The sequence below is a fragment of the Sciurus carolinensis genome, chromosome 5 (genome assembly GCF_902686445.1).
Source record: "Sciurus carolinensis chromosome 5, mSciCar1.2, whole genome shotgun sequence".
NCBI classification, from domain to species: Eukaryota; Metazoa; Chordata; class Mammalia; order Rodentia; family Sciuridae; genus Sciurus; species Sciurus carolinensis.
Window position 1 is genome coordinate 9,732,908 of NC_062217.1, and position 23,026 is coordinate 9,755,933.

At 37.8% G+C, this 23,026-nt stretch overlaps 1 protein-coding gene across 3 annotated transcripts in view; it reads left to right on the top strand.

Annotated features, from left to right (window-relative positions):
* Fgf14 (fibroblast growth factor 14) overlaps positions 1 to 23,026 on the top strand; it is a 612,909-nt gene that overhangs the window by 462,679 nt on the left and 127,204 nt on the right. The gene's annotated exons all lie outside the window — the stretch shown is intronic.

Below are 23,026 nucleotides of genomic sequence, written 5' to 3' on the forward strand. Positions count from 1 at the left end.
GTACCTAACAATGTGAATGCAATATAAATAGTTGTTATTCTGTATTGCTTAGAAAACAATAACAAGTGTAATATAGACACTGTTTTTTTGAATACTTTTGATCTGGTTGGTGGAACCCACAGATATTGATCTTGTGGATAGAGAAAGCCTATGGTGTTTGTTTAAAACCGAGAATTCAAATTATGTAAATATTTTACTGGGAAAATATTTCTAATAATGAAAATTGTATTTCATGCAAACCTGATAGTCTCCCTGTTTTGTGTTAATATTTATTAGAAGTTGAGCAATTTTCCAGCCATATAGCATCTACTGGAATATTAACAGATAACCACATTCAGATGTACTATGTCTGTACATTATAATACAGTCAGAATTAATTTCTGTCACAGGTTCAAGCAATACAGACACACACAAATGCTTCTTTCCATTATTCCTTGAGTAGATGTTGATAGCCTTGAATATCTTTAAATATGCTCTTATTTGAATTTATATACATTTTATTTTTATATAAATTACTCAAGTTCATTGTTTTTAAATATTATTTCCCAACAAAAAATTACATATAAGCACATCTTAATAATTTATATTTGTAATCTATATATTTATATCTATAGTTAGATATATACATATGAAGAGAGGTAGGGGGAGAGTTGTTGAACAGAATCCTTTTCTGGGTCCTTCCATGACATCTGATCTGTTTTCCTCAGTGCATCTGGGAAATGAGTGGTGCTTGGATTCCCTGTGTGGTGAGCCTAAACCACACAGGCTGTCCTTACTTTCCAGCTCTTACCTGAGTTCCCTGAAGGGTGTGCCTGCACACAGAACTAGGTCTCACCTTATGCAAATTGTGTGCTGATGCAGAGGATGAATAGCCAGCACACCTAGTGAGATCCTGCTTGGTTTCCTATACACATTTCAAGAAAAGCCAGTACAAATGAAGATCTTTTTTTGAGATGACTCATTTCAGATACAAGTCAACTTTATTGATTTGACATTTGTTCTGTTATTTTTGTTTCTTTATTTTTCCCCCAACATAACAGTCGAGAGGTCTAAAATCACCAGATGCAGCATCTACCATGGCCTCTACTTCCCTCTCTCTCTGTTGGTAATTTACCACATGGCTGTCTCTGATATATATATTCTTGTCAGGCAGAATTTATGTTTGTTTTCTTTTTTGCTACTGAGGGAGAGTTTTTTTTTCTTTTTTCCATGAGGTTGTAAATATATGCCATTCTTCTTCAAAAGTGGGTATATCATCTGGAGTGGGTGACTTAACCCATATTAAAGTTCTGGTTATGTCTGGTGCAGTCTAAGCAGTACAGTGAGACTAGAAATTAGAAAGACACTTCCCAGTCCATTCCCCAGCATGTTCAATATGGCTTCCATGTTCAGGAACCAGGTCTCATGAAGAAGCCCTGGGCAACAGCACTTCACAGGATACATATGTCCTAGAGACCCTGTCAGGCTTCTGACTGATCTGTCTATATCATCTTCCAATGGTTCTCCAGACACTAGACTTCTGGGCCTCTTCTGTGTTTGCCTGGTTTTCTGACTTATAGATATTAGTTTCTCCTCTTCCTGTCTTTGACTCTCCTCTGAAACCAGGGTCTGGCCAGACATGCTCTATTGCCCAGCCCCACCCTAAGAGATCTCTGTTTGAGCCAGGGCTTATAATCCTCAGCCTTCTTGTGGGAAAAGGGTTGGATGAGAACCAAAGGTAGTTTCAAGTCTATACTACATCGTTAAATTGTTCTGTTTATTTCAATGTAAGGGAATTTAAAATTCAGATACTTCAAAGCAAAGAATATTTTTCTGTAACTTTTTATTCCATAATTAGTTATGAAGAGCCTAATAAAATAATAATATAGAGCACAATAAAGCAACTACTGTATAATAATGATAGCTGCACTTCTGTATTAGCAATGGCGGTAACATTTGTCCACTCAGCCTGCACTGTTCCAACCATGAATCAACTCATTTAATTCTCCCAAAGGCCCTTTTTAAAGTAAGTACAATTAAAAGGAGTACACCAACATGCAGAAAGTTTAAGATTCTTTCTGGTGTCTTGCAGTTAGTAGTTAGAAAAGACAGGATTTGAGCATAGTTAGTCTGACTCAACAGTTCACAGCTTAACCATTTCACTCTACTGCTTCTCTGTGCCAGACATTTTTCATAAGATGGTCTGGCACCTATTCTAACAAGAAGCTACCAACATGAGATGATGTCATTAAAACATTTAGGGAAGAGTTACTTAGGGAAAAAGCATCAGGGCAGTTATTATGCAGTATAATATGAAATACATAATATGTTCTTTGGAAATTTTTAAATAAATAAAATTACAGAATATTATATTTGTTAGGGGAAAGATTGATCATATAAAGTCAGTATTTCATATTCTCAAACTTTTTTACATTTAATATTTGACCTTTAAATTTTAAAAGCCATAACAACATTGTTAACTAACTAAGAAGCTTCAAATTGAGTAATTTTTAAAAATATGACAACTCTTGTCAAGCTCAGATTTAAAGAAAAAATTAATGAAGACAGTATGGAAAATGAAGTTGTCTGTTTTAAGCATATAGCCGCTTTAAAGAAAATTAGCTTGTTTGGATAGTGAGTGCATGCTGGTGTCTAATGGGACCAGTTTTATCAAGGATCTATAGATTCAAAATGTAGGTGATAAAATGGGTCATTCAAGGTAAATCTGTTAAATGAAAATCCCACCATGAGGTGACTCTAGGTGTATATATCTCTATTTGTATTTTAGGAAGTTACTTTCATAATCCCTTACTATACAAATAAAAATATTCAATGTGTCAGATAATTCCACCATAGGGGAACAAAAAGTGTTATCTTTACTGAGATGTCAATAATTTTGTTTCCATTGCTGAAGGCTCTTGTTTCTTGCAGAATGTTTTCTCCAGTGTGACAATGGTTATTTCTTTTGTGGTCATAATGATTGTAATAATTTCCGTGATATGTGTCTCAAGAAACATAATGTCCTATGTAAACCATTTGCTTGAAGGTATAATGCAAACTCAAGGTCACAGAACAGACACCAACAAAAAACTATCTTGTTTCAAAATTAGACAGTTTAAAAATCTAGGTGGGAATGTGGTGCACACTTATAATCTCAGCTGCTCAGGATGCTGAGGCAGGAGGATCACAAGTTCAAAGCCAACCTCAGCAACTTAGCAAGGATCTAAGCAACTTAGTGAGATCTTATCTCTAAATAAAATATTTTTGAAAAGGGCTGGGGATGTGGCTTCATGGTTGAGCACCCCTGGATTTGTTCCCCCACACCAAAAAAAAAAAAAAAAAAAAGAAAGAAAATAAAAAGAAAAACAAAGAAAAGGAAAGGAAAGTCTATTTTAAACCAATTACAAACTGCATATAATTTTGAGAGGAACAGTCAAGGTTTTTTACATTTTGTTGTTTTGTTTTTTCCAAACAACCTGTGATTTTGAAAGATCACAAAACTCCTGTAGAAAGCCAAGTTTTGGAATGAAAATTCCAAATACTAAAGAAAGACTAGGAATGAAAGAAAATTATCATTCATCATCTGGGCAACAAAAAAGAGAGCTGTGTTTCAGATGAACTTTCTTTAGAACTGGCCGGATCCATAGCCATTGCCAGCATTACAAGTGCCCAGTCTCCCTGGGTCTGTCTCTGCATCTGCAACATTGTAGATTTTCCATTAAATGCTTTAGTTAATTTTGAGTTTCAAAATTCAAGATTTACTCTGATTGATTTTTCTGAATGATGAGGTAAAAGTTTTACAAAAATTACATAAAGATTCATTATTCCTTTATTTCAGCCTGCAATTTATAAGAATATTATTCCTAATGGTGCTGTTTGCTGTTTCTATTACTCAGGTGCCAGCAAGTCCTGTGTTCTCCTGAGATTACTATCTTATCTGGGTCCCTTAAGCAATTGGTACAAGTAGATGGGAAACTGTTCCCTTTTCATGTAGATTTTTTAAATGAAACAAGAAAATGCACCACAGAGTTTTGCAAGCCTCAGGACTCATAGGAAGCACTTGGAAAGCCAAAATGTATGTCCCTTGGGTTAACTCTAGAGTCAGGGGTCTGGCGTGAGGCTCAGAAAGCTGTGGTTGAGTTAATGTTGCCCTCCCAGGTCCCTCCGGTGACTCTACAGTTTATTTTCCATCAATCAACAACCACACAGTATTTGGAATGGTCCATAGCTAACTCTAGAGTGAGGGGTAGGAACGGGGTGGGCTGGGATGGGGAGAAAACCTCAGGTGGGGGGGGCGCAGGTCTTAATTTGGCCATGGTGACAACTGCTTCTTATTTTATAACGGAAGACACTAGCACACGGGGTGATCTTGTTTCTACACGATGGTTACTTTGCTTCTGGCCCTTGTGCTGTCTGCGACCCTGCATTAAGGGGCTGGATAGGATGAGAGCTACAGGGAGGGGTTTTCTGAGGGATTTGGGGAAGAACTCCAAGGCTGCCTGAGTTTGGTGGTGAGAGTCAAGGTCACTCCGTTATGACCTGCTCAGAAGGAGGTCCACTGTGATGCTTTCACCAGGAGGGGGACAGTGGATGAAGGAGATGCTGCCTTCATTTTGGGGCCTACTTAGTTTTCCTGCAGGAGACCCAGTGGGTCGTAGTCCCGCTGAAGTCAGTTATCGTCCCACTGCATGATGCTGAAGCCCATTTTCCCTGAAGAAGAGATTAAAGCTGAGGGCCATCTTAGGAAGAATGTGTAGACAGAATGGTTCTGTGACAGATGGAAATTCATTTCCTTCTCCTTCCTGTGAGACAAAGATGAAGAAATGGGGTCAATGACATTATTACGGTAAAGTTAGATATTAGAAAAAAACTTTATTAGGTAATCCTACTTATTGAAAAGGCTTTATAATAAAATTTACTTGATTCTTAAGTATATAGAATTGATAGAAGCAATTTTGGATAATAGAGCAGAGAACCAGATGGTTTAAATTTAGAACTTGTGCCTTTATAAAAATAATACTAATAAGATCCAAAGAGAATATCAGATCTTCATCCAAAGAGTGGTCCACAAACATCATCCTATGTCAAGTGTACTCAGATTGGCTTGCAAATACCCAGAGCCAAATACCCAGGGGACTCCAAGACTCTAATTCAGTGAGTCCAGAGTGCTTTAAGAACCAGGACTTTGGAAATATAGCCCAAGCTTTTCTAGTGTGCACCCAAAGGAGCACTGGTAACACAGGTCTGCATCATGGCCTCCCAAACCACAACTTTGGGATGACTCACTTTTATATTTCCCATTGCTCCTGCTGCTGTTGAGATAATGATTGTGATGGATTATAAATGCATGGTTCAGGTCAAGCCCCTGGAAGTGAACAGAAAGACATGAACCCAAGCTGTGCTTACCGTTCCCACTGGCCAAATGAGTCATCCTGGGAGGAAGTTCATGAAGCAAAGTTCAGCCAGTGACAGCCGCACTCCACGTGGGAAGGTCAGGACAAGAAGTACATCCTGGAGCACCAAGGCAATATAGGGAAAGACGGGACCTGCGCTGAGGCTTGAGAAAATAGAATAAGAAACAGCATATTACAGGAAATTTCAAACTGATAATGGCTGGTTAGGAATCCTGAACCAAAGGTGCAGTCTACACCGTGTCAAGCTCGAGGGGAAACTCTGCCTACTTCTAGACAACAGCATCCCATCAGAGCAGATTGTCAGCATCAACAAGCCTGAGCTGCTTCAGAAGTTAATGCTTTTGAGATTTTAGAAAAAAACTTATACAAGTATCTCTAACTAGTCAACTATTTTTCCCTAACCCTTAATTGTGTCTGAGATGTAATTTTGTTTATGTCTATGTGGGGACTTCCTATACGAGTCCCCTTCCTGGGGAGAATAGGCTTCCTCTCTCCCTCCTCCCTGCTAATCACTCCACTGGGTGATTAGCAGGCCCAGGTACTTGGCCCAAGTGAGAAGCCTCCCTCAGAGTTCCTTTCTGCGTATCAAGAGATGGTTGACCCCATGTGGGCTCATCATTATAAAATTGCTTACATATGTCCAGAACCATAATATCAATTTAACAGTTTAAACACATCACAAACACAAGTGTCTGCAAGAAATATGTGGAATACTATTTAAGTGAATACTCACTTAAAAATATGATTACTTATAAATATAGACTGAAGATTCATGCTCTTGGTATAAATAATGAGTTCATTTACTTGCTCATTTAGCATTAATCGTACGCCTTCCACTGATGGCTAGTGTGCTATATCTGCTGGAAATTCGAAAATAAGTGAAAATTGTGGCCTTAAAACAAAAACCCTAAAGGTCTAACAGAGGGCAGTGAACCATTTCAAGAACATCTTTTTTTTTTTTTTTTTTTTTTGTTGTTGTTTTTTTTTTTTTTTTTTTTATTATAAAATTGTAGACAAATGGGATACATGTTGTTTCTCTGTCTGTACATGGCGTAAAGGCATACCATTTGTGTAATCATAAATCTACATAGGGTAATGTTGTTTGATTCATTCTGCCATTTTTTCCCCTTCCCCCCCTCCCCTCCCACCCTTCCCCTCCATCTATACAGTCCTTCCTTCCTCCATTCCTGCCCCCTTCCCTAAACCCAACTCCAACCCCAACACTAACCCTTCCCACCCCCCATTATGTGTCATCATCCACTTATTAGTGATATCATTCTTCCTTTGGTTTTTTGAGATTGGCTTATCTCACTTAGCATGATATTCTCCAGTTTCATCCATTTGCCTGCAAATGCCATAATTTTATCGTTCTTTATGGCTGAGTAATATTCCATTGTATATATATACCACATTTTCTTTATCCATTCATCAATTGAAGGACATCTAGGTTGGTTCCACAATCTGGCTATTGTGAACTGAGCAGCTATGAACATTGATGTGGCTGTATCTCTGTAATATGCTGATTTTAAGTCCTTTGGGTATAGGCCAAGGAGTGGGATAGCTGGGTCAAATGGTGTTTCCATTCCAAGCTTTCTGAGGAATCTCCACACTGCTTTCCAGAGTGGCTGCACTAATTTGCAGCCCCACCAGCAATGTAAGAGTGTACCTTTCTCCCCACATCCTCGCCAACACCTGTTGTTGGTTGTATTCTTGATAATTGCCATTCTAATTGGGGTGAGATGGAATCTTAGGGTGGTTTTGATTTGCATTTCTCTTATTACTAGAGATGTTGAACATTTTTCCATATGTTTGTTGATTGCTTGTATATCTTCTTCTGTGAAGTGTCTATTCATTTCGTTAGCCCATTTGTCGATTGGATTATTTACATTCTTGGTGTAGAGTTTTTTGAGTTCTTTATAGATTCTGGAGATTAGCGCTCTATCTGAAGTATGATTGGCAAAGATTTTCTCCCACTCTGTAGGCTCTTTCTTCGCATTGCTGATAGTTTCCTTTGCTGAGAGAAAGCTTTTTAGTTTGAATCTATCCCAGTTATTAATTCTTGCTTTTATTTCTTGTGCTATGGGAGTCCTGTTGAGGAAGTCTGGTCCTAAGCCGACATGTTGAAGCTCTGGACCTACTTTTTCTTCTATAAGATGCAAGGTCTCTGGTCTGATTCCGAGATCCTTAATCCATTTTGAGTTTAGTTTCGTGCATGGTGAGAGATATGGGTTTAGTTTCATTCTGTTGCATATGGATTTCCAATTCTCCCAGCACCATTTGTTGAAGAGGCTATCTTTTCTCCATTGCATATTTTTGGCCCCTTTGTCTAGTATGAGAAAATTGTATTTATTTGGGTTTGTGTCCGTGTCCTCTATTCTGTACCATTGATCCACCTTTCTATTTTGGTACCAATACCATGCCGTTTTTGTTACTATTGCTTTGTAGTAGAGTTGAAGATCTGGTATTGCGATACCCCCTGCTTCACTCTTTCTGCCAAGGATTGCTTTAGCTATTCTGGGTTTTTTATTCTTCCAGATGAATTTCATAATTGCTTGCTCTATTTCTGTAAGGTACATCATTGGGATTTTAATTGGAATTGCATTGAATCTGTATAGCACTTTTGGTAGTATGGCCATTTTGACAATATTAATTCTTCCTATCCAAGAACATGGGAGATCTTTCCATCTTCTAAGGTTTTCTTGAATTTCTTTCTTTAGTGTTCTGTAGTTCTCATTGTAGAGGTCTTTCACCTCTTTTGTGAGATTGATTCCCAAATACTTTATTTTTTTCGAAGCTATTGTGAATGGGGTAGTTTTCCTAATTTCTCTTTCTGAAGATTCATCGCTTATATATAAAAATGCCTTCGATTTATGTGCATTGATCTTATATCCCGCTACTTTACTGAATTCACTTATGAGATCTAAAAGTTTTCTGGTGGAATTTCCTGGTTCCTCTAAGTATACCATCATATCATCAGCAAATAGGGATAGTTTGAGTTCTTCTTTTCCTATTCGTATCCCTTTAATTTCTTTGGTCTGTCTAATTGCTCTGGCTAGAGTTTCAAGGACGATATTGAATAGAAGTGGTGAAAGAGGGCATCCCTGCCTTGTTCCAGTTTTTAGAGGGAATGCTTTCAGTTTTTCACCATTTAGAATGATATTAGCAATGGGTTTAGCGTAGATGGCCTTTACAATGTTAAGGAATGTTCCCACTATCCCTATTTTTTCTAGTGTTTTGAGCATGAAGGGGTGCTGTATTTTATCAAATGCTTTTTCTGCATCTATCGAAATAATCATGTGATTCTTGACTTTAAGTCTATTGATATGGTGAATGACATTTATTGATTTTCTGATGTTGAACCAACCTTGCATCCCTGGGATGAAACCCACTTGATCATGGTGCACTATCTTTTTAATATGTTTTTGTATGCGATTTGCTAAAATTTTGTTTAGAATTTTTGCGTCGATGTTCATTAAGGATATTGGTCTGAAATTTTCTTTCCTCGATGTGTCTCTGTCTGGTTTAGGAATCAGGGTAATATTGGCTTCATAGAATGAGTTTGGGAGAGTTGCCTCCTCTTCTATTTTCTGGAATACTTTGAGAAGTATTGGAATGAGTTCTTCTTTAAAAGTTTTGTAGAACTCGGCTGAGAACCCATCTGGTCCTGGACTTTTCTTTGTTGGTAGGCTTTTGATGACTTCTTCTATTTCATTACTTGAAATTGGTCTATTTAAATTGTGTATGTCCTCCTCGTTCAGTTTAGGCAATTCATATGTCTCTAGAAACCTGTTGATGTCTTCGAAATTTTCTATTTTGTTGGAGTATAGATTTTCAAAATAGCTTCTAATTATGTTTTGTATTTCGGTCGTGTCTGTTGTGATATTTCCTTGTTCATTCCGAATTTTAGTGATTTGGGTTTTCTCTCGTCTTCTCTTTGTTAGTGTGGCTAAAGGTTTATCAATTTTGTTTATTTTTTCGAAGAACCAACTATTTATTTTGTCAATTTTTTGTATTGTTTCTTTCGTTTCAATTTCGTTGATTTCAGCTCTCAGTTTGACTATTTCTTGTCTTCTACTACTTTTGGTGTTGGTCTGTTCTTCTTTTTCTAGGGCTTTGAGCTGTAGTGTTAGGTGATTTATTTTTTGAGTTTTACTTCTTTTATTAAATGCGCTCCATGAAATAAATCTTCCTCTAAGTACCGCTTTCATAGTGTCCCAGAGATTTTGATATGTTGTTTCTTTGTTCTCGTTTACCTCTAAGAATTTTTTAATTTCCTTCCTAATATCTTCTGTTATCCATTCATCATATAGTAGCATATTGTTTAATCTCCAGGTGTTGGAATAGTTTCTGTTTTTTACTCTTTCATTAATTTGTAACTTCAATCCATTATGATCTGATAGAATACAAGGTAGTGTCTCTATCTTCTTGTATTTGCTGACATTAGCTTTGTGGCATAATATATGGTCTATTTTAGAGAAGGATCCATGTGCTGCTGAGAAGAAAGTGTATTCGCTCTTGGTTGGATGGTATATTCTATAAATGTCTGTTAAGTCTAAATTATTGATTGTGTTATTGAGATCTATGGTTTCTTTGTTCAATTTTTGTTTGGAAGATCTGTCCAGTGGTGAAAGAGGCGTGTTAAAATCACCTAGTATTATTGTGTTATGGTCTATTTGGTTTCCAAAATTGAGAAGGATTTGTTTAACATACATGGATGAGCCACTGTTTGGGGCATAGATGTTTATGATTGTTATATCTTGCTGATTTATGCTTCCCTTAAGCAGTATGAAATGTCCTTCTTTATCCCTTCTAACTAACATTGGCTTGAAGTCCACATTATCTGAAATGAGGATGGATACTCCAGCTTTTTTGCTGAGCCCATGTGCATGGTATGTTTTTCCCCATCCTTTCACCTTTAGTCTATGGGTATCTCTTTCTATGAGGTGAGTCTCTTGCAGGCAACATATTGTTGGATCTTTCTTTTTAATCCAATCTGCCAGTCTATGTCTTTTGATTGATGAATTCAGGCCATTAACATTCAGGGTTATTATTGAGATATGATTTGTATTCCCAGTCATTTGGTTCATATTTAAAATTTTTGACACATCTTGGTTCCTCCTTTATTTGACAGTTCCTTTAGGATAATTCCTCCCTTTGCTGATTTGCTTCTTTGTTTTTTATCTCTTCCTCCTGAAATATTTTGCTGAGAATGTTCTGTAATGCTGGCTTTCTTTTTGTAAATTCTTTTAGCTTTTGTTTATCATGGAATGATCTTATTTCATCGTCAAATTTGAAGGTAAGTTTTGCTGGGTATAAGATTCTTGGTTGGCATCCATTTTCTTTCAGAGCTTGAAAAATGTTGTTCCAGGCCCTTCTAGCTTTTAGGGTCTGGATTGAAAAATCTGCTGATATCCGTATTGGCTTCCCCCTGAATGTAATTTGGTTCTTTTCTCTCACAGCCTTTAAAATTCTGTCTTTATTTTGTATGTTAGGTATTTTCATTATAATGTGCCTTGGTGTGGGTCTGTTGTAATTTTGTGTATTTGGAGTCCTATAAGCCTCTTGGACTTGATTTTCCATTTCATTCTTCAGATTTGGGAAATTTTCTGATATTATTTCTTCAAATAGATTGTTCATTCCTTTGGTTTGTTTCTCTAAACCTTCCTCAATCCCAATAATTCTCAAATTTGGCCTTTTCATGATATCCCATAGTTCTTGGAGATTCTGTTCATGATTTCTCACCATCTTGTCTGTTTGTTCAACTTTGTTTTCGAGGTTAAATATTTTGTCTTCAATATCTGAAGTTCTGTCTTCCAGCTGTTCTATCCTATTGGTTATGCTTTCTATGGAGTTCTTAATTTGGTTTATTGTTTCCTTCATTTCAAGGATTTCTGTTTGTTTTTTTTTCAATATCTCTAACTCTTTATTGAAATGATCTTTTGCTTCCTGAATTTGCTCTGTTAACTGTCGATTGGTGCGATCGTTCAATGCCTGCATTTGCTCTTTCATCTCATCGTTTGCTTCCCTAATCATTTTAATTATGTACATTCTGAACTCCCTTTCTGTCATTTCTTCTGCCATGCTGTCATTGGATTTTATTGATGTAACATCTAGATTTGTTTGGGGCATTTTCTTCCCTTGTTTTCTCATATTGTTCAGGGATCAGTGGGTCATTAAGATGTTGCAGATTTCCTCTATCAACTTATAATGTCCCTGAAGATTGCTAGTATATCCCCTCTTATCCTTCAGTAGCCTGAAGTCTTGGAGGCGGTTGATAATGCAGAGCTCCACGAAGAAGCTGCCTCTCTAGGGGTGGTAACCCTCAGGTGGCGTATATTCCCTGCTAGTGGGCGGAGGTGCCTCCACTTGTTGACCAATGGTCATCCAATGGGGAAGTAGACTGTGGGCTGAGGCAAGGCCTGTTTGTGCCTATGTCTCTGGCTTTACCGTCCCTGTGGGAAAACCTCCCCCGGCCGGGAAGAGTCACTCGGTGGGGACGTCTCGATAGTCAGTTGCCCTCCTAGAGGTTCCCCTCAATCTACAACTACCTCCTGGGCTGGGCTGTCTTCTTCTGCAACAATCCCAGGGGCCTGGACCTATGTCCTGGGCCTGGGAGCCTCACCCTTCACAGGCGAGTCTCCTTAGGCTGCCTCTCCCAGAGAATCTCCCCGCAGCCCTGGAAACTTCGCTCCGCCCCTAGGCGTGTCTCTGTGCGGCTCTTCCAGCAAGAAGCCACCTAGCTCCTGGGACCCTGCTCTGCACCAATCGCCTGGCTATGCAGCCCCTCCCCTGAGCCACCACCTGGAGCCCCGTACAATAGCTCTGAGACACAGAGACCCGCCACACACCTCCTCCTCCGGACAGCCGCCCGGTTTCCGACGCAGTCACTAGGAATCCAAACAACTCACTTCGGGTCTCCTCCTCCCGCCAACCACCCGTAGCCCTAGGCAGTCACTCCAAGTCCAAGTGACCCGCCCTGTTCCTCCTCCTCCTCCTTGGGGTAGCCCCCCAGGTGTTCAGGAACGGTGGCTCCGAGACCAGGTGACTCACCACGCTCCTCCTCCAGGCAGGCCACCGGTGTTCAGGAGCGGTTGCTTTTAGTCCAATCAACTCACCACTCGCCTCCTCCTCTGGCAACTGCCTGTGGTTCTGATGCAGTCACTCCCAGGCTAAGCGTCCCACCGCTCTCCTCCTCCAGGCAGGCCACCAGTGTTCTGGAGCAGCTGCTCCGAGTTCAAACAGCTCGTCATGCAGCTCCTCCTTTGGCAACCGCCCGCAGCTCTGATGCAGCCACTCCCAGGTCAAGTAACACGCCGCGCTCCTCCTCCTCCTCCGGGCAACCTCCCGGCACTCAGGAGCACTCGCTCTGGGTTCAAACAGTTTACCACGCAGCTCCTCTTCTGGCAACCGCCTGTGGTTCTGATGCAGTCACTTCCAGACCAAGCGTCCCGCCGCGCTCCTCCTCTTCCTCCGGGCAGTCCCCCGGCGCTCAGGAGCGCCCACTCTGAGTTCAAACAGCTCACCACGCAGCTCCTCCTCTGGCAACCGCCCGTGGCTCTGATGCAGTCACTCCTAGACCCAAGCGACCCGCCGGGCCTCTCCAACTCCTCCGGGCAACCCCCCGGTGTTCGGAAGCGGTCACTCTGGGTCCAAACAGCTCGCCACGCAGCTCCTCCCCAGGCAGCCACCCGGAGCCCCAGCGGCTGCTCGAGTCCAAGCGCTATGCTGAGCCGCCTCCTCTACGATGATCCCAGTTGTCCGTGTTTACCGCTCCAGCGGGGGGAGGGGCGTCTCGCCGAGCAACTCCACTTCACAAATTCCCTGCGTTCCGGGGCTACCGCCCCATCCGGGACGCCTCCCCAACAGGAGAGACTCACCCGGCAGCTTTGAGTTGGTCCCAAGTCTCTCACTATCTCCTCTTTTGAATCTTGCGTCCTGGAGCAGCGTGAAATGCAGCCGCCCTCTAGTCCGCCATCTTGGCCCGCCCCCTCAAGAACATCTTGATGAGATGTATTATACAAACCTGGTCTCCTTTCAGGATCTATGATGAAAATATTTGCCCATTTTCTATAAGTTCCTCAATTGTGATGGCTAAGTAGGAAGCCTTTGATCTATAGTTCTTGATTGTTCATTGTTAAGGTAGAGTAAACTTTCTCAGCAAATTTTATTAACTTAGATTTTGGGAACCTTCATATTCATATTTATCATGCATATAACTTAACCTCTTGTTTTCTCACTGAAAAAGTGTTAGCAAAGGAGAAATCTGTTTATTTTTCAAGTTAAAATCACAAAAAGCACTTATTTGCACATTGTTTATTTGATATTCAATGCCTGCTTCTAACATAGCCCTATTTCCATTAATGAGGTGAATGATCTTGTCTTCACCTTAAGAGGGAAACTTGGGGCAAAAATAATAAATAAACCCTGATTTAGTATATGTTACTACCACTTAAACATAGACATTTTAAAGCAAAAAAACATTAATAATTATAGTAATATTTTATTATAATGTAGGAAAAAATGACACGAAATACTTTGCTTTTATATTTCTTTTTAGTATCAAAGGAAAAAAAACATAAGACTCACCACAGTGTACATTTTTACCCTATTTATATTTATACAATATCATACTACAGGTAACAAAAGTTAGGATGATCAAAATGTTCAAAAAACATGTTTACTTACACCAGTGAAGGGTACACAGTACATAGTAGATGGTGAAAGTAATTTTTATATGTGAGGAACTTTAAAGACTATTTAAAATGATAGGTGAAACTAGATGTGAAAATGAATTTGTTTTCACTCTCTACAGCATTAAAAATTGTGAAAACTACATATATGCTAAGAAAACGATTATACCATACAGTAAATGATAAATCAACATTAGCATTAAAACAACAGTCAGTAGCTACTAAAATCTGGAGCAGAACTGTGCTTCTTTAACGATTGCAAAAGTTGGAGCCCTCAGACTGAAAGTGCAGTACACCATCTACCCAAGTTGAGCTTATAAAGTTTTCCTTCTAATTGTTTTAGTTTCAGAAGTGTTTTTTCTTTCTACTTTTGAGAATGGGCTTTTGTGGGAGCTACCTATCAGGTACTCTGAGAACTGGGTTCTAACAGTGATTAGGAATTTTTCTCCTTATTCTTGATATAGCCTCATTAATTTTATATCCCATTTCTCAGTTGGCTGTATTTCAATGCTAATATTATCTGTTAAACAATATTGATCCAGCACCTGGTAAACCTTAAGAAATAATGATGAATAAGACAATGCTTGACCTGAGTTCCTATAGAGGGAAACTCCATTGTTATTGCATTTAATCTTTGAATGACTTCTCCATGTTACAGAAGGGACCATTGTGCTCTGAGCTAGTTGGAGTTTTCACTGACCTTTGGTTTTTGGTCCTAGGATAACCCATTTAGTTTGGAATGCAATTTCCATGGAAAGGTACATAATGCACTTCTGAGCAGAACATATTAGGCCTCATAAGAGTGCTATCTGGAGTTAGATATTGGTTTTAAGGTCTGACCACTGAATTAAATTAAGAGAGATGAGTCACATGTTATTAGGCATGCCCCAACTCAAGCCTGGGCATCAAAATTGGTTGCTATTTGCTGTTCCAGTAGCGGTAGAGACGGGTTGGGAACAAGATATTCTTGGGAGGCTTTAGAATCACATTTTTGTTCTCTGAGAAGATAGAGATACTTTATTTGATCATTAATCCTGGCTTCTGGCCATTATTTAGCAGAGATACTTGTGTGGGCAAATAAGAAACATTATTCTACTTTACTTCTAAGCTGGTACATCTAGTGCCTAATGGTACCAACCTGATAAATGTTGAATATTGCTTTATGTCATAAGAGTAGCACTTATGGTGTTATAGAATAGACTATGCATGCCCTTCCTGAGAGCACAGTGACAAAGGGTTGAGCTTTAATGACTCCCTATTAAAGTAAACTTCTCCAATTAACTCATCTGTCTTTCAACTGTGGACTCATTATAGTATTGTATCTACAGCCTAAATCTTAGACAGTGCATAGGAGATGCCCTACGGTCACAGCAGACTTCCTATGGCGAGTGATCCTACTCTGTTACAGTTTAAGAATATGGGTTTTCTGGACTGTAACTGAGACACGGTTTTGAAGAAATTGGTGTCCCTCTTGCTTATAAGTAATAAAGAACGAAATTAGGACATGATGCATTCCTTGGAGAGCTGAATATGCTTTAGGGTATGAGAAACAACTATTTTTATTAAAAACCACAAAAAATGTTCATATTGCAAAGATGTAATTCATTTACAAGCATCCACTCTATAATTGAGATTTATGCTCTTATTCATTTTGCTATTGTGCCAAATGATAAAATGATGGTAATAAGATGTAACTCTGGAAGAAGCTGTAGTATCTATCACATTATTAATTATTTAAGTATTACCATTTAGATTTAGCTTCCTATTCTATAATCATATTTTGGTAACAATAGAAACAATGGAAAATGTAGAAGCAATGGAAAATTATATTTTGCATTACAAATTATATGTTGTGAAAATATCTGTCTTGGTATATGGTAATGTGTAGATACTTCAAGTTTGATAACAGCCTACTGCTTACTGGAAGCCATTTCACCTAACCCCTGAATTGCTTTTATTTTTAGAATCAATTAGAAAACTATATTTCTAGCAATATTAATAACATAAAAATCAACTTTTAACTGTTCAAAAGTTGCCTAGACAATTTTTTCCTGGGGACTAAATAAGAGGCACTCTTTTAATGTCCATGGAGAAATAAAATCTAATGTGAAATATTCTATTAAAATAAAGGAAGAAATTATTAAGAAGTTATTCCACAGGTGCCATAAATGATTTAGCTACTTTTCTAATGCAGTTTGAGTCATTTGAAAAACTGCTTGATAGAGTTAGCAAAGCAAAATATATACCCAGGAGAAATAGCACTGAGCCTTTATTAAATTTAAAATTGCATTACAAAGAAGACTTGCACATTTAAATGGGCAGACAGAAGAATTACCTTGGGCATTAATCCTCTGTGTTTATCTAAAGGAATCAAATACCTTAAAGTAATTTGAATGAAGACAAAGTTCATATTAATTTTTTTGCATCATTTATGCAATAACAACAACAATCAAAAAAGACAAGAGAATGAAAATCATGTCAACAAAACAGTTTAAACACACAGGATATTCCATCACACTTTGGTTTTCTGAGGCTCATAAGCTAGTTCTGATTTTATTTTGTGTCTGATGGCCAGTCCTTAGGATCAATTAGAAATTCCTCAGATTTATTAAACCATTAACTATTCGGACTAAAATATGTTGTTTGAATTTTTATGAACACTAACTTCTTTAAATATTGTGTTCCTAATAGTGATCAGGAAAACCTATCAAATGTACACATTGCAGCACTTAATGCTAATTATCAGATATTCTAATCATTGTCTTTACAAGATACTTCCCCAGGGGTCCATTGAAATATTGCACAGCAGAAAAAATGATTTGTGTATAGTAATTGATACAATAGTAGAATATTGACCATCCTCTCAATACCTAATTGTATTTTCACCAAGAAAAAATGTCAGCATTTTATTTGGAAGACTTCAGTGCTTTAAAATAATTCTTGATTTTATAAAATGGGATAGATTGCATTATTGTTGACTTGAAGTGATTCTACATTTGAAGCAGTGAGCAAGATAAAGAGGAAGGAGCATAACATTTAAGTTCTGAAAATATGTGGAAAAGTCCCCAGAGTCCTTTTTAATGTACTAATGAATTATTATTAATTGTACTTCAGTTTATTAAGTGTTATTATGTTCCCACTAGAGAAGAACAGAACTATTTTACTATATGTGATGTGTCTGTATCTTTATCTATGAGTGTGCATTACTTATTTATAACATTTTTATTGTAAACTACTAAGACATAATTGACATTGTCTTTCCCACATAATGAAAGGAGAAGCATCTAAGATTTGGTATTCTGATATATACATGCAGGTATTTTTCTCTTATTCTTATTTGTGTAGTACCATGAAAATAAAATTATCTTTAGGGCTGTTATATGTAAGTTCTATAATTCATAACTCCTGTTATTAGTAATTCTTCAAAAGCAAAGGTATATAATTGATTTTTAGATAGACTACAGAGTGGGATTGATAGGTGAACAGGTATAATGAGAAGGAAATGCCCTCCTCAGAACACTAAATGATTAATAAATGTGATATACCACATCAACAGAGTGAAAGACAAAAAACATACAGTCATCTCAATAGAGGCAGGAAAGGCATTTGATAAAATTCAACATCCTTTCATGATAAAAATGTTAACAAGTTAGGTATACAAGAAACATACCTCAATTATATAATGAAGGATATATATAGTAAACCAATAGCTAACATAATCCTGAGTAAAGAAAAGCTGAAAGATTTCTCAATAAGATCTGAAGCAAGACAAAGAATGCCCACTTTCATCACTTATTCAACACAGTACTGGAAGTTCTAGCCAAAGCAATCAGGCAGAAAAAAGAAGTAAAGATAATATGAATTGAAAAAGAAGAAATGAAAATCTCACTACTTGAAATTAACATGATATTCATGTGGAAAACCCCAAAGATTCCACCAAGAATAAAAACAAACAAACAAACAAACAAACAAATAAAAAAACAGAATTAGCACTAATAAATGAATTTAGTAAAGTCACAGGACCCAAAATCAACATGCAAATATCAGTACCATTGTTATGTGACAATAGAAAATTATCTGAGATAGAAATCAAGAAAGTAATCAAATTTAACAATATCATCAGAAAAAAAAAAAACCTAGAAGTAAATTTAACAAAGGAGGTGAAAGATCTCTGTAATGAAATCTATAAAAACATTGATGAAAGGAATTAAAGAGGATGCTAAAAGTAGACATCCATGATCAAGAATGGAAAAATCAATATTGTTGAACATCCATATTGCCCAAAGTGATCTACAAACTTCATGTAATCTGTATGAGAATTAACAACATTCTTCACAGAACTAGAAAAGGTAATCCTAAAACTTACATAGCACCAAAGAAAACCCTAAATAGTCAAAGCAATTTTGAGCACGAAAAAAAACAAAGCAGAAGCATTATACTACCTGATTTCAAAGTATGCTACTAATTGGTAGTAATTGAAACAGCATGGTATTGGCATAAAAACAGACACGTAGATCAATGAGACAGACTAGAGTAATGAATGCATCTAAGAGTAACTGATTTTCAACAAAGTTATTAATAGCATGCACTGAAGAATAGGTGGTCTTTGAAATGAATGCACTAAAAAAAGTTGGAAATCCACATGCTGGACACTGAAATGGACTCCCATCTCTCACCAGTTACAAAATCAACATCAAATGGATTAAAGACATAAATGAAGACCTGACTCTGTGAAAGTACTAGAAAGAAACATGGGGGAACACTTCAGGACCCTAGAACAAGAAGGAATTTTTTAACAAGATCTTAAAAACACAGGAAACAAAAGAAAAAGTTAGACTAAAATGATTCTGCATAGCAAAGGAAAACAATCATCAAAATGAAGACATACTTATAAAATGGAATAAATATTTGCAAGGTATACATATGACAATGTGTTGCTATTCACGATATATGAGGAACATACGCACACAAAAATATACCCTCTATAACAAAAAACCCAAATAACTCAATTTTAAAAAGGAGGCATTGAATTAGATCTTTCTCCAAAGAAGACATACAAGTTGCTCACAGGTGTATGAAAAAATGCTTAACATCACAAATCATCAAGGAAATGCAAATCAAAATCATAATGCCATTTTGCCCTCCTCCAGTAAGAATGGCTGTTATGAAAAGACAAAAGATAACAAGTGCTGATGAGGACATGGAGAAAAGAGAACCCTTGTACACCATTGGTAGGAATGTAAATTAGTATATCCATTATGCAAATAAATTTGGAGATTTCTCAAAAATTAAAATATAGCTATCACGATTCATCGATCCCACTACTGTGTTCATATCTAAGAAAATGAAATCAGTGTAAGAGACTTCTACCCTGCAATATTTATTGCACCAATTATTCACAATAGTCCAAGAAGTGGACACAACCAAAATGTCCACCAACTGATGAAGGAAAAAGAAAAATGGGGTGCATATAAAGAGTGGAATACTATTCTGTCCTAAAAACAACAAAATTCTGTTATTTATGACACCATGGAGGGAACTGGATATGCTTATGTTAAGCAAAATGAGCCAGGCAAGAAAGAGAGTTCAAGAAAGACAAGTACCACCTGATCTCACTAAGGCATGGAATCATAAAAAAGTTGATCTCGTAGGTATTCAGAGTAGATCAGTGTTTACCAGAGGCTGGGGTGAGTAGGGATATGTTACAGTGAGATAGATAGAAGAAGTTCTGGTGTGCTGTAACACAGGAGGGTCACAATAGAGGATTATATACCATCTATGTCCAAAAAGCTAGCAGAAAGGATTTTGAATGTGTTCACCACAAAGAAATGAAAAAAGTTGGAACAGATAGATATATTTAAACTGATTTAAGCATCATACAAGACAGACATATTTAAACAGAACATGATACCCCATAAATAAGTACAATTTTTATTTTTTAACCTATCACTTAAATTGAAAAAATGATTAGATAATTTTATTTTAAAATGTGCAAAAAGAGTGAATGAGAGCTGACAATACTACCAGCACTAATTTACGCATTTGGACCTTCTGGGCGACCTTGAGGATTCTGAATGACTTTTTTATAACATGATGATGACATCTGAAATGCTTTCTGAGAAATAGATGAAGCCCTCAATTATGTTTTGTTTGATCTCCAGACATTGTGATTATGTTCTGGCAGGACGGTGGTAGCAATTAATTACATTAGGTAAGCAAACATCGCCATGCCTGTCATATCCACAAGAAGTGCAAGTCGGAATTTCAACAGCTGTGCAGTTGGCCTGGTGGGCATGGTGCCAGCCGTAGTATATTTTCCTTTCTCTAGTACTTCTTTTGCACAGAGAAATCTCAGTGAGAAAACTCTGGTTTCATAGGGAGTGAATGGATGCTCTTCCTGTTCTCCTCCTTACTCCAGGGTCACCCTTAGAAATGTTGGCAAGACTGAAATTATAACTATAATGGACATTTATACTTATGTGAGAGTGCATAGACATACCTTTTATAATCTTAAAGATTACATTCAATTAAACCATTCTTCAAAACAGAGCTCACATAATTTAAATGTTTCTAAAGTATCTGCCAATAGTGCTAAGTGAAATAATTTCTAAAATTTCATTTGCTTACCTTAGGAGTGCATCTCAGTGGTAGCGCAACATAGAATAGTTTAATAACAGAATTCATCTTACTGAACAGTGGTCCTAAATATACTTGGGAGTATTTCAGTGGTGCGGAGAGGTTTGAGACTAAATTCCAAATTGAGCCATTGATGTAGGTCACCCCTTTGAAGTCACTTGATGAGTCTGAAATAAAATCAATGGAGAAGCCTTTTCTTTTGATGAGAGATTAAAGTACATACAATGAGCTTGAGTATAAGTCTATATTTTTTAGTCCCCAGAGTACACAGTTGGGAGGGCCATGATGTGTGGGGAGGTTTAAAGTATCCATGTGTGAATTTATCAGATGTGTTGATCATTATTGCTTTCCCCTGAGAAGAAAACTGAAGTTCCTCCTTTATTTGTCACTCCCCAAAAGTCCAAAAGACAGATGCTTCCCAAAGACCAAGGGTAGTGAGCAGTGGGGTGACAGGTATAGCATCGTGGAGGTGGGGGCCAAGGCCAGGTGCCCCCCACCTCCCATGACTATTTTGCTCTCAGAGCCCCAGGTTGACTGTTCTCTGCATGCATCTGGGAGATCCCAGGACTTGGTGATCATCCTTTTCTTTGTGTCTCTAGCACAGTGGGACCAACGTGGCTTAAGTCCTGAATTCTGAATAAATAGCATCTTCTAAGTCCCAACCTAAACCTGTAGGGCCCCCTCAGATAAATTACAATATCCTTACTACATTGGTTTTGGTGGATTTTGCTTCAGTTACCAGTATTTAAATGGTGACCTAAATGGAATCGTCAGTTTCATATTATCCTAGTCAAGAATTTAATATGTTATACTTTAAGCTCTCTGGCATTTCAAATATTTAAATGATTATGCATTAAAGAAGGCATCTATCATGTACTCTTGAAGGAATAGATATTTATTATCATGGGTCCCATAATCCATGCTCAAGGATTTTGACTAGACAGGCGCATACTCAAAGGGTTTAAGATGATCTTTTCGTTGGCATTGTTCAGGACATAACTTGGGATTGGTTTTTCCCTTTCAAGAAGAGGACAAAGTAACATTACTCACAAGGAAAAACCCACATTCTTCATTATGAACAGGTTATTTGATGACTACAATTGGCAACATTGTCATGCTTGAATAATTAGGAATTAGAATTTGTATCTGTTAATGTCTTACTGAAAGGATTCAAGGGATGAAGCTAGGGTAGAAATACATAGACCCAAGTTTCCTCGACTTCAGCTTTTCCTTGACGACTGACATATTGTGGTGTCGGGCATTTCAAAATTGTAGTGATATTGATACATACAGCAACTGGCCTGTGATATAATTAGTTTAGTAAAATACAGACATCTCCAGGGCATAAATGTCATTTCAAATGTCACTTTATTTTTGCTTTTTATTGTCCTCTGGGCAAGTCTTTCCTAGTCTGGAAGAATAACTGAGAAAAGCAAAGCATAGCCCTGGGAAACACTGGACGTAGGTTCACATTACCTGGCTGAGTTTTGGTCCCACCATGTACAAGCTGTAAGACTAATTAAGTCTCTTAATTGTTCTCTGCCTCAGCTTTCTTTCGGTTTAAGTGGGGATTTTAAGTTGTGAGTGTTGAGTGGGTTAAACATACAAAGTCCGGAGGGCCTTGCCTGACCTGCGCAAGGGCTCGTTAAACGTTAGTCCTGAGGAAGAGGATGGGGATGAGGAGGAGGCCCCTAGAAGGAAGGGGATGAGGAGGAGGCAGAAGCAGAGGCTGAGATCTCCCTCTCCTGTACTGCCATCTTGGAAATCTTGATTCATGAAATTATAATATCCTGTCTCCTGGTAATTTTACATTATGTCCTTGTCCAGATTGTAAGCGGATTAAATTGAAGTGACATGTATTTGACTGCCAGGGCTGCCCTAGCAAAGTACCACAAGCATGGTGGCTTAAAGGACAGGAATGCATGGTCTCCTAGTTCTGTAAGTTAGAAGTCTCAGATTCAGGAAGTGTCATTCAGTGACCGAGGACTCCTCTTAACTACCTCTTTAAGACCCTGTCTCCAAATTCAGTCACCTTCTTCATTCATCCATGAGCACTACGTGTTAGGAGTTCAGCATGTTTTGAGGGACAAAGTTCAACCCATAATACGTGTCTTATTTAAATTTCTACCCCAAAAAGTGGTAGGTAGTACCTTGTGCAGCTCAGAGACTCCAAACCATGTTGGCCAAAAACTTCATAAAAAAGACTGAAAAATGAGACTCTCTTTTCATTGGAAAATTGAAAGTAGAATACGTGGAAGAGAAAAGCTGCCCATGTGATTTTTAACATTTCAAGTTGGGTGAAGATAT